Raw genomic sequence first — 16,364 nt, 5'->3', positions numbered from 1 at the left:
AGCTACTGTTGATGTACTAGATAAGAGGAGCATAGCAGAAGGCTCTCCCCTCACCCGCCTCCCCCTCCGGCTAAGTAACCAGCAGGAAAACAGTGAAGAAATGGTGCCCCGCGGTTGGTGATGCCCGCAAGGAGGTTTATAGTGCCGCTAGAAATTAATTACAGAAATATATGATCATGCAACCCACCCGCCTACTTTTTATTGGTTGTTTTCTTTCTGTGTGTGTGTGTGTGTGTGTGGTGTGTGTGTGTGTGTGTGTGTGTGTGTGTGTGTGTGTGTGTGTGTGTGTGTGTTCTTTTACCACTCATAATTGCAACAGAGAGAGGGTGGGGAGGGCAGGGAGGGAGAAGAAGAAGGGATGGGTTGGCTTGTGGGAAGAGGAGAGGGAGGAGGAGAAAGAGAGAAAGGGAGAAAAGAGAGGCAAGTCGGTGTGATTTGTGGAGAATGAGCAGTGTGTGTGTGTGTGTGTGTGTGTGTGTGTGTGTGTGTGTGTGTGTGTGTGTGTGTGTGTGTGTGTGGATAGTGGTCAGAGAAGGAAGATAGGTTTGAAAAAGGAGATGTAAGCAGAGAGAAGGTAAAAAGGAAGAATGAAAAGAGAGGACGGGGGAAATGAGGAAGAAATTGAAGGAAAAGGATAGTGATGAAGTAAATGAAGAGGGAAAGAAAGAGTGAAAGAGTGAGTGAAGCATGAGAAGACTGGAGAGATAGGAGGTAGAAAGAGATGAGTTGGGGAGGGGAAAGAGTTTTAAACTAAATATATACAGTTTACTAATAGACAGATATTGCCAGACTCGTACATTACCTTCAGTGCTACTAATATTCCCATCTCCAAAAGTATTGAAATTCTTGGTGTCTCACTTAACAGTGCCCTCAGCTGGACCTCTCATGTCAGATCACTTGCTAAAACCGCCTCAAAGAAACTTGGATTATTGTACAGAGTCCGTAACTTCTTCGCCGATGAGCAGTTAGCTATAATTTATAAGAGTCATGTGCGCTCTCAGCTTGAATATTGCTCACCCTTGTGGAATGGTTGTGGAGAGGTTGCATTAAGACAACTAGACAAAATTCAGAATATGTTAGAATCATTAACAACCCTGCCATTACATATAAACTACCTCCTCTGCAAGTAAGAAGGAATGTTGCCTCCCTTGCATTATTTTACAGATATTTTTTTGGCAAATGCTCAGACGAAGTTGCGTCCATGGTGCCACCTCTCCATGCCTTCCCTCGTGCTACACGGGCATCTGGTAGCGCTCATGACTGGAATGTCACTCAACCATATTGCAGAACTTCTGCCTATCAGAATTCTTCCATTCCCCGAACTGCATCTCTCTGGAACTCGCTTCCCCAGAGTTGTTTTCCTCCAAATTTCAACCTACAACTGTTCAAGTCTAACTGTTACAGATATTTTATGAACAGAGGACACCAGTAATCTGGTGTATGGATTATTTTTTTTCTCCATTTGTTTTTCCTTCCTCCGTTCTGTTTATAAAAAAAAAAAAAAAAAAAAAAAATATGAGGGGATGGTGATCAGAAAGGAGGAAGACGAAGGGGAGGGTGGACGCATGGAGAGTAATGGGAGGAGAAGAGAAAGTTGACACCTAATCCTTTTATTGCAAGTTGCACTCCCAAGATGAATGAAATCGTCTACGCAAGTGAAACGAATTGATTATTAACTTTCACCCTGAGATCCCCCCGTAAATTGGACAAAATCGTCTGGACAGTTAAGAGAGTGACGAAAGGCCCATCTTGAGCTGAATGAAATACCTGCATGTTAAGCGAGGCGGAGAGTGAGTTGATTATTGCCTTTCGCTACGAGGAAGATGACTAAATAAATAATAACTGGTGGCGATTGTGCGATTTCCTAACCAGAATGAAAAGCCTGGCTGTGAGAAATAGAGAAAATAGAAGAAAAATAGAAGCTCTCATCGTAACTAAGAGCTTAATATATTCAGTATAATGGCATCTTCATATTTTACCCATACCACCACCAGTCGAGTTTGTTTACATTAGGAGAGTCATCTGGTGGCGGGGCGATGAGGCACAAACCCCACTAACCCTACGAGAAGAGTCATTAACCGACTACAATCCTCTGTCGGTGAAACAATAATATAACGAAGAAAGCGTCATTGTTGTGAAGGGGTACAAGGAAAGGAGGAGAAAGGATTTGAGAAGAGCTGGGTGTGGGGGAAAGGGGAAGGATGAGAGCGATGTGGCAAACTAGAGTGGGCAGGTTCTGGAAGTGGAGGGGAAAGGTGTTTGACGGTGGGATAAAGAGTGATATGGGTATTTCATGAGAGAGAGAGAGAGAGAGAGAGAGAGAGAGAGAGAGAAACGCTAAAAAGGAAAGGAAACTAACCCCTTCAGACCGGTGACAGTGTTTCCTATTGAATTCTTAATATTTATAACATAGGCTGTGTTAATGCTTGCAGTTCGAAAAATTATCACAAAGGATAAAATCACCTGGAAAGAATTAGAACGAATGACAAAAATGCGTCATTGGAGTGAAGCGATTATGAGAGAAAGTTAAGGATAAAGATAAAGAAGGGTAGCCTCTCACATACTTACCTCCTCTCCCTTTTCTCCCTCTTCTCCCTCCCTCCCTCCTTCTCCCTTCCCCACCCATCCCTCCCCTACCTTCATATTTATCACCGTGGGAAGTGATTGTTTACTTCTGGCGTTCGTGTGCAGAGAGTCGGATTCTGGACCGTCTTTGCATATTATGTTTTATCTCGATTTTTTGTGCCAGCTTTGTATTAGTTTATCGTTTGGGGGGGAATATTTTGTGTGTGTGTGTGTGTGTGTGTGTGTGTGTGTGTGTGTGTGTGTGTGTGTGTGTGTGTGTGTGTGTGTGTGTGTGTGTGTGTGTGTGTGTGTGAGAGAGAGAGAGAGAGAGAGAGAGAGAGAGGATGGAAAGGTGATAAGGAAAGGGAGTGAAGTGAAGGAAAGATTGAGATAAGTGGGTAAAGGAAAGAGAGAGAGAGAGAGAGAGAGAGAGAGAGGGGGGGAGGGGGGAGTATCAGAGTAAGGAGGGGGGAGGGGATGAGGAGAGAAGACACTTGGAGAGAGAGTGGGAATAAGGTAGGTGTGAAGAATGAGAGAGAAAGAGGGGTAAAAAAGAAAGAAAGGGGAAAATGAGAAAGAAAGAGGGGAAATGAGAAAGAGGGGAATATGAGAAAAAAAATATAAGAGGGAAAAGAGAAGATTGTTTATGATGAGGAAGGAAGGGGAATGACGTATGAAAAAGATTGGAGGGATGAGGGGGAAGGGGAGGGAGGCAGGGGAGGGGAGGAAGAGGGGAAGAGGAGGGGATAGAAAGAAATAGAGGAATAGAAATTAAAAATGGCGAAGCATGGGAAAAAAAAAAAGAAGAGGGGGGGGGTAAAGGAGAGGAAAGGATGGGAAGGGGAAGAGGGAGGGGTAGAGGAGTATAAGAAAATTCAAAAGGAAAGAAATGGAAGCCAGGTACAGCGAGGGAAAGAAAGCAAGACTGGGAGAAGGAAAATAAAAAGGGGAAAAGGATGAAATGATAAAAGAAGAAGGAGGGGATTGGTGTGGAAATTGGGAGGAGGAGAGAAAGTGATCCAGGAAAGGGAAAAGGAATAATAGAAAGGCGTAGAGGATGAGAAAATGAGGAAGGTGATTGAAGCATGGGAAAGAATGGAGGGATAGGGTGGGGATGGGATGGGTGGGGAGGGGGAGATGAGGGGTGGGGGCAGAGGCCGTGGGATGACCTTCAACCGCCGCTCACGATCACGTTTGAATCTGGGATACCTGTGTGTCAGGTTTGGGGGGAGGGGGGACAGGTAAGGGGGGTGATGGGGAGGGCAGGAGGGAGGGAAAAGAAGGGACTGAGGAGAGGGATGAAGGGATGGGAGAGGAAGAGAAGGGAGGTAGTAAAGAAGGAAGAAGGGATGAGAGAAGGGGGGCAGAGTAAGGACGGAAGGAGAGGAAGAGCAAAACAGGGAGGGGTGGGAATGTGGAAGGGACGATACCTTTGAGATAGGAGGGTGGAGGGAATGCCGGGGATTTTTTTTTTTTTTTTCAGCCCGGGATATATTCTTGACAGTCCGTTCCCTGAGGTCCAACAGTCCTCATGTGTGCCTCAGCCATTCACATGTCACCACTTAAGCACTAATATCCACCGCAGATAGCCAGTGAATATATCATAGGGCTGTCTGGTGTTGTGATATAAGCGGGGATATTTTTTTTTTAATTGTGGAATATCAGTCTAATCTCTGCCCCGGTTTGTGATGGAATTTGCGTCCTTTCAGTAAGCAGATCACTTCCCTAACCAACTGACCAGCTGTATATTCGGTATCTTCAAGCCTAGACGGCCTGATGAACCAGATGTGAACCACGGAGACCCAGTGGAGGACACCGCAAGGCATCACAGACCAGGGCACTTACTGAACTTAAGGTGCTGGAGAGGGAACTCCTGCGTGGGGTGGCACTGGAATAAGTGGGTGGCGATTCTGTCCAGTTATTCAAACGTCCCTCAGCTCCCTCCCTATCCCCTGAATGGAGGATGGTGTACTGTAGGAGAGGGACAGTTTCGGCTTGCAGTCCATCAGGTTCACTTCTAGATGAACCTAGGACCACCACCACCACCACCACCACCACCATCACCACCACCACAACAACAGCAACTGAACTTAAGTTGTATATAAGGTTTCTCAATTATATATTTATGTTGGGTCACACTAAACACTTCAGCCAGGCTAGTGAATAATTATTAAAGTTAAAAGAAAAGACAAAGCAAATTTTTTTTTAAACAGTCCTCTTCAATTGAGACTTTTTAACTGCAAATAAATAAATAAATAAATAAATAAATATAAGAGTAGATACAAAGACAGATAGATGGTTCAGGCCCATTTTGAATACTTCTCCAGACGGTGAACATGGGAAAGGTACGGCGTCAGAATCACACAGTAGCAGGAATGGTTGGTACTTGTTCCCCGTGAGCCGCTGTTGTGCCCCAGATGGTTGGCTGTTTCCTGCTTGTTTAAGGTTGTGGGAAATTAAGGAAAATCGAGCAAATCTTGTTAACAGTGTAGCATTGTTTTAGCTCTTTGTCAATTATTTTCAGCCTAACTTCAAATTCGGTGATTTACAAATTTTATACAGATAAGAAGATAATGCATACTCTGTTTTCAGGTTATACTTACACATTCAATCAGTAATTATTGAACATTGATTAATTCTTATAAAAAACATATTCATTATATTATTTGTACTTACCAGATGCTTTCACTACTGTCAGTTTGAGCGTGTGTGTGTGTGTGTCTGTCCGGTGACGGGAAAATTAATGTGAGGCTCACGACTAAATTTTACCGAGTACTTCGCATTGTTCCAAGGAGGAAAGGAAAATTTGGCTGTGTTGTTTATCATTTCCTAGTTACGGTCATGCTTTGACAGAGGAAATGAATTAGGAAATGTGGAGATTGCCTTCCATAGAATTTCTAGTGCAGTGAACCTGAAACACACTACTGTAGTTCTCTTACCCTACCTTGTCCCGGATTTTCTCCCTTTCGAAGCTTATTTCACACAGTTCAGTGACAGAGAAAGACGTTACGACGGCTCTGGATATTTTCCATAGCATATCTTCGTGACTGGCATTATAATGGAGCCTTAATCTGTTGTTACAGCTCAGGCATTCACGACGGAGAAGTGGCAGTTTTAGGCCAAGTTTGATTAAAAACAGGACATTTACTTAGCCTGGTGAATGTAGTCAGGAAATCATCCATCTTCCCAATTCCGTCTGAAAAAAATATATACAAATAGTGAAATACAATGAAAATCATATCTCTACTTGTCTGTGTTTCAGGTGGTTCAGTGTTCCCGGTGTGTACTCGTTACACTTTGGGAAGATATTTGTGTCTGTAATGTATACCCAGGCTCATATTCTCGTAGGGTAAGGTGGCTCCCTAACACCTCTTTCTTTGTGGTTTATTTTTGAGTATGGCTTGTTGATATGCTTTACTACGTGATTTTTGCAGAGTATGGCGATATTGGAATGATCTGTTTAACACAATGAGAACAGGAAGGTACAATAAGCAAAATAAATCGCTTAGGAAAAGGTGTTAGGGAGCTTCCGTAACTGACAAAACTGCGGGCCCAAGTGTCATTTTGTTTATATTGCACTCAACTTCATGCCGACAGGTGACATGACGTAAAACAGTTTCCTGCGTACCCCACCGCTACACAGATGACATGTATCGCTGATCCGTTGTCGAAGGAGTGCGGTTTAACTTTTATATAGACGAGGAAATAAATCGACGCAGAGGCTGGACAGTGACATTTGATTGAGTAATGCGATTCCCTGGACACCTGTATTGATAATTAGTCTTGTACGTACCTGCGAACTTAAAGGAAACGAGAGGGATTCAGACATTTTAAATTAAGTGTAGGTAATGAACCATCTCGGAACTATCATTATACTGGTATAAATAAAACTGCTACTACTACTGTTATTAGTACCAGTAGCAGTAGTAGTAGTAGTACCTTAGTAATAGTAGCAGTTTTAGTAGTAGTAGTAGCAGTATTGTAGTAATGATAGTTTTTTTTTATGCAAGAAAGAGGGAACCAAATTCCAGGGACCTGGAAACCGTTCCTGCCAAGATTTAAAAAAAAAAAAAAATGCAGAAGTGAGCCAAACTCAAGATCCGTTCATTTCGAGATGCCTGGACACAATGCGTTGGAAAGACAGGAGATCATAGGAAGTAGGAAATACAGACAGAGGGAGACAGTTCCAGAGTTGACCTGTTGCACAAATGAAGTACTGGGAGTAACGGTTAACTCTTATTAGAGAGTTGGACAGGAAATGGATGAGAGTTTGTTGCTAGACGGGTGCTACGCGCCCGTCGTAAAGGTGGAGGGATGCAAGCAGACAGTTCAGAGGAGCAGTGACCATTGAAGTAGCGATAGAAAAGAGATAAAGATGCAACAGTGCGGCGAAGGGACAGGGGTTGAAGGGAGCCAGTAAGAGAAGGAGAGTTGATGAGACGAAAAGCCTTTGACTCCACCCTATCGAGAAGAGCTGTATGTGGGGAGCCTCCCCACACATGAGAGTTGTACTCTACACAAGACCGAATAAAACCCGTGTATAAAGTCAACAACTGTGCAGGGCTAAAGACGGTACTGAGTCGGCTTAGCACACCTAATCTCTTGGAAGCAGGTTTTACAAGTTGTTGTAGTAGTAGTAGTAGTATACTTGACTCCCTTTATTCATCTCGGAAAACGCCACTTTTCCCTTTTAATGAACTGGTTGGAAATGACCCATCCTAATTCCTGCACTGGGAGTACAGCTTACATATTCGTCTCTCGTTACCGCCAGCCAGTTTTGCTGAGTTCAGGCGAGGTCCTTTGTAGGGAAGAGTTTAAAGCGAAGATAATGTATTATGTAGATATGTTGTATGTCAGAATAAGGGAGAAATATGGAGTTAAACTTGTTACAAGTTTATGATTAGTTATTTATTATGAGAGAAAAATAAAACACTGACATGGAACACATTTCGTAGATCTTGTTGCGATACACAGATAAAGAGATTACCCTAAATGTCCTAACAGCCTTCATTTACTGTTTAATCAAATAATTGTACTAATGGGTAGTTTATTGCCAGGAACTCATAGTGTATTCATAAATAATTACAACAGAATACACAGCGAAAGATTTATTGTTTATTTTACGTGGGGGAGGGTTGTACAGGTAAAGGTGGGGGGAAGTGGCCGCCTCCTCCCCTCCCCTTCCCTCCTCTCCTTCCTTGGTACGTGGCTATAGTTAAATGTTGTTACTAAGGAACTGTGAGAACTAGAAATTGGGACCCCCCCCCCTCTCTCTCTCTCTCTCTCTCTCTCTCTCTCTCTCTCTCTCTCTCTCTCTCTCTCTCTCTCTCTCTCATATTTTCATTTTTCCATTACGCACCAAAGATCTCGGGTTACTGATGCATGAGAGAGAGAGAGAGAGAGAGAGAGAGAGAGAGAGAGAGAGAGGAGGGGGAGCATCATTACTTAATCTGCAGTGCCGTGAGTGAGGTGAGGGGTGGGGGGAGGGGAGAGAGAAGGGGGGGAAGGTTTGAGGGAGGGGAAGGAGTTTGAAATTTGAATCGTTTTGCGACCGTTTGGGGGGGTTGGAGGGGGGAGGGGGGATTGTAGGTAATTTAGAGGGGGAGGAGGGGGTAGATCGTGAGTGAGGGAGAGGGAAATGAAGGGGGAGTAGATGGGGGGAGGGAGATAGACGAAAGATAAGCGAAGGAAGGGATGAAGAAAGAGAACAACGGTTATAACTGACGAGCGTTAACTGTTTTGAATCTTTTGAAAATTTAGGAAGACAGTAAGGCTCTCCCGCACCCACCCACCCCTCCAGCAAGCCCTGCACAAAAGGAAAGTTAACATCTGACCCTTTACTTCCTTCGAGGCTGTTTGATGGCGAGAAAAAGGAAGGAGGAGTGAGAGAACCACTGAGACGAAAGGAAGGAGGAGGAGGGGCTACTGAAGGAAGAAAAGGAGAATGAAGATAGAAGGAGAAAGGGAGGAAATAGATAGTGAGGAAGTAAAGGAAGAAGAGGAGGGGAGGGGGGGAAAGGTGGAGGTGGGTAGGAGGGGGAGAGGAAATGGAAGATCGATAAACTACTGTAACATTATTCCTGATGTCTCCAGATGTTTTTTTCTTTATTTTATTTTTTTGCTTAGGCTTTTCGAACTGAAGGGGTTAAATAAAGCCTTCATCAACCCCTGCACTACACATGGCTCTTCTGTGTTTAATAAAATAATTCAACAACAAGAATGTCACTATTAATGGAGAGAGAGAGAGAGAGAGAGAGAGAGAGAGAGAGAGATACAATACGGCCAAAGAAAATGAGAAGGAGAAAGCCGAGCGAATGAGGAGGCACTGAACATTGAAGGAAAGAGATAAGGACTATAGAGTAGGCCAGATGAAGGGGAAAAAAAGGAGACAAGAATGAGAACGAAAGAAATATGAGACGAAAAGATGGAAGGACGATGAAATACAAGGACAGAGAAGCCACTAGGAAAATAAAGTGAAAAATATATAGGAACTGAGTCAGGAAAATTAATATCAGGAAAGAGTAAGTAAGAATTCATTTATTTTTGTGTTTATTTGTGGAGGTGTGAACTTCGGCGCCTCCCTCCTTGTTTACGTCGCTGACTTTATGGTGGAGGTGTATTTATCTCCTCCTCCTCCTCCTCTGGCATCCCCTTCAGTATTATATCCCTTTTTTTTATATATATATCCTTGGGGTTAAAAGAAATTTGATATAATCCACAATATAGGGAAATTCGTTTAATCCACGTATTCCCTGCGTGTCGCAAAAAAAAATTACTCAGGACCTCTTTTAATCTTGCTGAAGCTAATCATTTAATGTAACCGTTTTTATTTTTCTCTGTTTTTCTGTGATAGGCTTCATTTTTTCCTTTTATTTTTTTCAGTCATTGCTTTTCCTCATATTTTTCCATGTATTTTTGTTCATTTTGCCTTATTTTTTTCGTCTTAAGCCTGTTTGTGTCTGGTAAATTTTAGTATACTTTTCCATTTATTATCGTTTCACTTTTTTATTTATTTTTTACATATTATTCTGCATGTTGTGTATTTTTTTACCTGTTTCGTTTGGGTCATGCAGTGTCTTCCTGGTATTCGCGTCTTTTTTTTTCTAGTGTTCCTTATTTTTTAGTAACTTTACGGCATTTTATTTTGTTTTCGTCATTCATTCTGTCAGTATTTTCAGGCGTTTCTCTCATTAGTGTCTATTTTTTCCGTTTTTCTTAGATCTGAAATTCTCTTATTGCGTTTGTTGTTTTTTTTCAATCGTTTCGTCTGCTAGAATTCCCATTATTTTTCTTTTTTTTTTTCTTTCCCTATTCGTTCGTGCACTAGTGTCTGTTTTATTCTGTTTTGCTTAAAGTCATTATCTATTCATTTGTCTCTACTGTGTTTATACTCTTGTCACCTTAAATTGGCTCACATATCTTTCCTTGTGCAACCTGTTTCATGTAAGTGGTAAAGACACTGCTACGGCTCAACATTACTTCCACAGCACTTCTCCATCACTGACATCATTGCCTTAGTGTTTATGTGTTGTTACAGCTCAGCGATCAAAACGGGGAGATGACAGTTTAGGCCAAGTTAGAGTAAGAGGAGTCTAGTTTCATATGTTTCGTGCTTTCGTCCATTTTTTAAGTGTTTTGTGTGTGTGTGTGTGTGTGTGTGTGTGTGTGTGTGTGTGTGTGTGTGTGTGTATTCTTTCGTTTTATTTCATTTATTAATTTTTTTGCGTTAATTCCTTCAGTCGGTTGGAGTATTAGTTGTTTTATTCTTGCTGCCTCTGTACGATTTTTATCCCACTCAAAACCCTCTCCAGGTGAAGGGGTTGAGGAAGGCAAATTTTAACCAATCCAATTCATAAGGTTTCCTCTAAGCTTGATAAAATCGTCTGGGGATAGGACGAATTAAGTGAAGAATCGGGTTGAAGGGATTGATCATCTTTTAAAATCAGTTTTTATTAATCTTCTAAAGCCATTAATTCTGGTGACGATTTCGTATTTTTTACTTATTTTTGGCAGTGTCTAGACGATTTTACTAAGGTGAGGGGAGACTTTTCGACTTGGAGGGTTTAGGTATGGCTTTCATTAACCTCTCTAGAGTACGAGAGTTTTCTCTAAGCTAAAGAAAATCGTCTGGAGGAGGCAAGAATCACAAGAATCACATAAGTACGTCACCGGATTGAAAAGGTGAGTAGTATCCTCCCCCTCCATCAGCCGATCATTAACCCCCTGATCTCCTCTTCCCCAGGTGAGCATCGCGACTGCCCGCCCCCCACCTGAGAGGGCAGGAGTAGAAGGGACGACTGAAGTAAGCAGTTTGGCATACGAGACTGTCTGCCACCTTGTACTTACCTGTGTGTGTGTGTGTGTGTGTGTGTGTGTGTGTGTGTGTGTGTGTGTGTGTGTGTGTGTCTGTGTGTGTGTGTGTGTGTGTTGACTTGTATATTCTCTTATATGATATTTATATAAATCTAGAGTTGCCACGTGTATGACCTGTGAATGTTTGTGTACCTCAGTGTCAGTGTACATGTGTGTGTGTGTGTGTGTGTGTGTGTGTGTGTGTGTGTGTGTGTGTGTGTGTGTGGATACTATACTTACACTACACAGCTTCTTAACACACTCTACCCGGGGACGTCTTTTAGTTGTTCGTCGTTAACCAGAAACAAAAAGAGAAGAAAGAATGAAAGTAAAAGAAAATATAATCCGCAGGGTAAAGTGTTAATCTCCATCGTTCTGTTTCTGTAACACCCACACCCGCAGCAACAGGCAGAGAAAAAGAGGGAAGAAGAAGAACAGGAGGAGGAGGAGTGGGAAGAAGAGGAGGAGGAGGGGGAAGAAGAAGAGGAGGAGGAGCAGGAAGAAGAAGGTTTAGGATTTCGCGTATCAACTGCAAAATGATAATTGAGGCAGACCACCATTTTTTTATTCCATGTCACAGTCTGCCCCAAGAATACGATCCACAACCGTTGACGTTACATCCAGGTCCCAAATTGTACCGCTCGGTGAACAGGAATTAGAGAAAAACAAGCCCGAGAATCGAACCCTGGTCTTTCTAGTTGCGAGTTTTATGTGCCAACCATTGCACCACCGGCTCGTCCCCCCAGCAAGAGACTGTGATAATATTTACATCAAAGGGGTGTGGGGAGTGGGGAGGAAGTAGGGCTGTAAACTTCACCCCCTTCACCCTTCTTCCCCATCCCTACACAAGCCGCCCCTCACAGTCTCCCCACTTCCCTCATGTCCCTTCCCTTCCCTCCCTTTCCCCTTCCAATCTCCCCAATTCCTCCTTCCCTTTCTCCTCCCCTTCCAGTCTCCCCAGTTCCTCCTGCCCCTCCCCTCCCCTTCCCCTTCCAATCTCCCCAGTTTCTACTTCCCCTCCCCTCCCTTACCAAAATCCCCACTTCCCCCCATCCCCTTCCTCACCAGCCATCCCCTTCCTCACCAGCCATCCCCTTCCCTCCCATTCACTCCTTACTCCCATCCCCCACCACCCCTTGCTAGCACACACACACACACACACACACACACACACACACACACACACACACACACACACACACACACACACACACACACACACACACACACACACACACACACACACACACACACACACACACACACACACACACACACTATTTTTAGGCCCAGTTAGCGGTGAAGGAATTATATTAAGAATTAGTACGTGGCGAGGCGTTGCTTTATTACAGCGATGGGAGAGTCAGATACGGACGATACTAAATAATCAAGGCAGGTAAATTGTACACCACTCAAACATCCACCCCACCTGCCCTCTGACTACCTCTCCCCCTCCCCACTGATCACCTCTCCCCTCCCCACTGACTACCCCTCCCCTCCCCCACTGGCTACCTCTCCCCTTCCCCACTGGCTACCTCTCCCCTCCCCATTGGCTGTCTCTTCTTACCCCCCACCTCAACTGCCACCCTCTCCCTCTCTCCCCCTCCTCTGCCCTTCCCCTCTCTTGTTGTCCAGACATCTCTCGATACCAGACTGCTCCCCCTTCTCCTCCTCTCACCTCCCCTTCCTCCCCCTCTCACCTCCCCCTCGTCCTCCTCCTCCTCCTCCTCCGCCTTACACATCTCTCCCCACACTTATGTCTGCATTCTGCCCCTCCCCTCCACCTTCCTTCCCCTTCCGCCTCAGCCTCTCTGCCTCTTCCTTTGCTCTTCCTCTTCCTTTGCTCTTCCTCTTCCTCTCCCTTTCCCGTATCCTCTCCCTCTTCCTCTTCTTTTTCTCTTTCTCCCTCCTTTTCTCCTTCTTCTGCTTCTGCCTCTCACACAACCTGTTCCTATTTCTCCTAACCTTTTCTCCTTCTTTGGTGACGTCTTACTGTCCGTCTCTTCTATTATTTCTTCCATCCTCCACCTTTCCCTCATCTCCCCTCTTCTGTTCCTTCCCATTAAGCTTCATCCTTTCCTCAGTTTCCCCTTCCTCCTCCCTCTTAGCCCACTTTCTTCTTCCTTCCAGCCCTGTCTGTTTCTTTTATTTTTCCTTCAACCTTTTCTTCTCACATCTCCCCCACCACCCGTCCAACCTTCTCATTCTTCCTTCTTCTCCTCCTCCACACCTGTCTCTTCACGCCTTATCTCCCTCCCTCGTACCTCATCCCTTCCACCTCTCCTTCCTCCTTCACCCTCCATTCTCCTCCTTCACCCTCTCCTTTTCCCCTTCCTCTCATTCTTTACTCTTCACCTCTGTCCACTATCCTAAAACCTCCCCTCTCTTCATACTCCTTCTCTTCTTTTTCTTAGTCTGTCCCTTGCCTCTTTCTCTTCTTCATTCCATTCTTCTCTCCATCCTCCTCACCTCTTTCCCTCTCTCCATCCTCCTCTCCTCTTTCCCTTTCTCCTTCCCCCTGTACCTCTTCCCCATCTCCCTCCCCCTCCCTCCCTCCCTACCATTACGCCACTCTTTCCCAATCTCTGTCTTCTCCCTCTCAGCCCCTCCTCCCTCACCCCATCTCACACTCCTCCTTCACCTACTCAATCCTTCCCTCTTTCCTTTTCCTTCCTTTTGTCCTCTTTCCACGTCCTCTACTGCATGGTGGTTTTTCTCACTTTTTCTTGCCAGCTTTAACTGGAGGGTTTGGAGGTGGGGGGAGCCTTCTTGCTTTACTATCCTTATCCTTCAGCATGTAGAAATAGATCTCGTAGTCATAGTCTACTCTGTAACAAGCAGCATCGAAAGGACCATAAGGTCTGTTGCTGTTTGCCTTCCTTTGTACTCCTTTGGACTCCTTCCCTCCTCCCCCACCCCCCCCCAGCCTCCTCCCTTACCCTGTCTACCTGTAAGAAACCTGAATATCGAGGGGAAATATCGGGAGAATATTTTGAGCGCACACTATTCTAAATTTCGTGTAGCCTGATCGCTGTGAAATATATTGTGCAAAGGAAAATAGTATATAGATGGTTAGGGTAGATGCCAGGATAAGATAGCTGAGGTAGGAGACGTAGAGTAGACTTGGGCTGCTTGGAAGGACGAGGAGGCGAAGTTAGTTTGGGTTCGTTTAGTCAAGGTTAGCGGGTTAGGCTAGATACAGAAATTTAATGTGAGTTAGTGAGATGGAACAAAGACAGGCAATGTTATGTTAGACTGCCTAGGTAAAATAGGGTAGGTTAGAGATACGGAAAGTTGGAATTAGGGAAACTGAAGTGAGCTCAAACGTCGATTATTATTTTTTTATACTATGGTAGGTTATTTTAGGAGAGAATATGTTGGAATGTGATGGGATAGAGAGAAGACCGACTGTTTTCATCTGTACAGGATTTGTTGAATTAGAATGGAAGAGAATGGATGAAGTAGGGTTTAAGATGTCTGACTTTTTCTCCGAGAGGCAGCGTCTGGGAGTGACCGTGATGAAACACACAAGATTTTTAGGGCTCATATTTAACCCTTCATACCATCCCAATTCATCGTTCCGAATTTTCTCATCAGCCTTGTCCTTCCACCCGTCTCTGTCCGCCTCTCCTCTCCCCCGGTCCACTTCACTCTTGTGCATACATCTTTTTTTTAAACGTTGTTCCATATTTTAAAGTCACCTATTCACCTCATGGCCGCCTTCCCAGTTCCATTGTTTTTCCCTAGCGTCCTAAATTTATTGGGATTTTCTTTTTTTAAATTATTCTTAATCCGCCATATGTGACTGGTGTTCAACAGTGTTCGTCTTCTGGCATTTCCTGTTCCACTTTCACACTACCTTACATCGCCTCCACACTTGTTTATTTGTCCACGTGTGCCTCATAATGTTGCCACCTGCACCTGAAGGTAACTCAGTCCCACCACCCTCACTCCCAACCCATTCCCTATCCTCACCCTCACTTGAAACCTCTTGTCCCTCTAGGTGTGTAATAATCTCTTCTCCTGCTTACCCACACCACAACCATGAATCACCGCCTTAAGTATTCCTATCATTCATGTCACTTATCTCTCTCTCCTACATCCTTCTCTTTGTTCCCGTCTCTGCACAGTACAATGCCTAGTTGCCTAAATGCTGCCAATTTTCATCGTGTTATGTCTGATCATCACCTACTCATCCCAAACTTGCACCTTTCCGTACCCCCCAGCAGTGTGTTATCAGACTATAGTGCTGACGCTTCATGCTTTTTATTTATTTTTTTTTTTTTTAGTAACAGAATTTCACCTTCTGTACCACGTTCAGCCATATGGAATAAAAAGACCCAAGTCGTCATTACAGCCATGTCGTAACCCCACCTTTAACTAGAAATATATAGTGTATAAAGTGTTGTTACTCTCCCGTAACTGATGCTTTACATACATCGCTGGTTCTGTCTATTTTTCTCATCAGTGTGCCATCTAGTGGCCGTATAACAGATTTGCTTCGGTGGTTGTTTATTATTTTGTTTTTACGTGCTGCTGAATCAGTAAATGATACATGCAAATAGTCAGCGTAACCTTTTGACTGCCAACTTTTTTGGTGTTAGCCAGAATATTTCCGTATTTCCTTTGGCCATCCTGCCATGCAGCTGCTGACTCATCTACTTCGCTTTCCTGCCGTTCTCTTTACCACAGTGACACAAGGCAAACCAGACCTGGATTAGCTATATGTGTAAGGTTAAAACAGGTGTCCACTTGAGGGTGAACTCTCAGTAGTTACAACCACCAAGGGTTTCTCTCCCATGTGTGCCACCATGAGATTATTTTAACCTGTTTCAGCTCTTGTCAGTTCGTCCGACAGTAACCGTCAGCCAGTACTCACAAATGTGTGTCCACACGTATACTCGTATGCTGTCAGCCCTTAGTTGTTGGACCTTTTCTACATCAGTAGCCTAGCTAGCTGTTTAATAAATGCTTAACGAGTGCGAGAAATCATGAACTAGTCAATATCCATCTTTTGCTAAACAGCAGGTACTCATTTTTCGTCTTTCCTATTATTTGCAAATTTTCCTGATTACCGCAATATGTTTTCATTGTTATTTCACTCATTATAAAGTCTTTGAAAATTAGAATAAATGTCATATACGGTACGGTACTTACTTTCTGAAACTGTAAAGCTTTGAAGAATTTATGACCCAGAAAAAATCTTTTTTTTTTCTCTCTTACTACGTTGGCTTTCTTTCCTGTGTAGCAGAACTCCTCCCAAATGGAACCCCAACAATGGGATACAGAAATAATAGCCAAAGAGTTTCAACCTGAGTCCAGGGAGAAGATGTGGTCGTTATCTCGGGAGCTGTGTCAAGCTTGCCAGCTTGGTTCGTGAGGCAGAAAATTACCGAGACCGTTGGTGATGGGCACATGTCCACACCTGAGTATATTCCCAGATCGCT

The sequence above is a fragment of the Coenobita brevimanus genome, chromosome 94, assembly GCF_032717465.1.
Source record: "Coenobita brevimanus isolate Jiangsu-jjx chromosome 94, ASM3271746v2, whole genome shotgun sequence".
Lineage (NCBI taxonomy): Eukaryota > Metazoa > Arthropoda > Malacostraca > Decapoda > Coenobitidae > Coenobita > Coenobita brevimanus.
The sequence above is the reverse complement of the archived record's forward strand: the minus strand, read 5'-3'. Positions refer to the sequence as shown.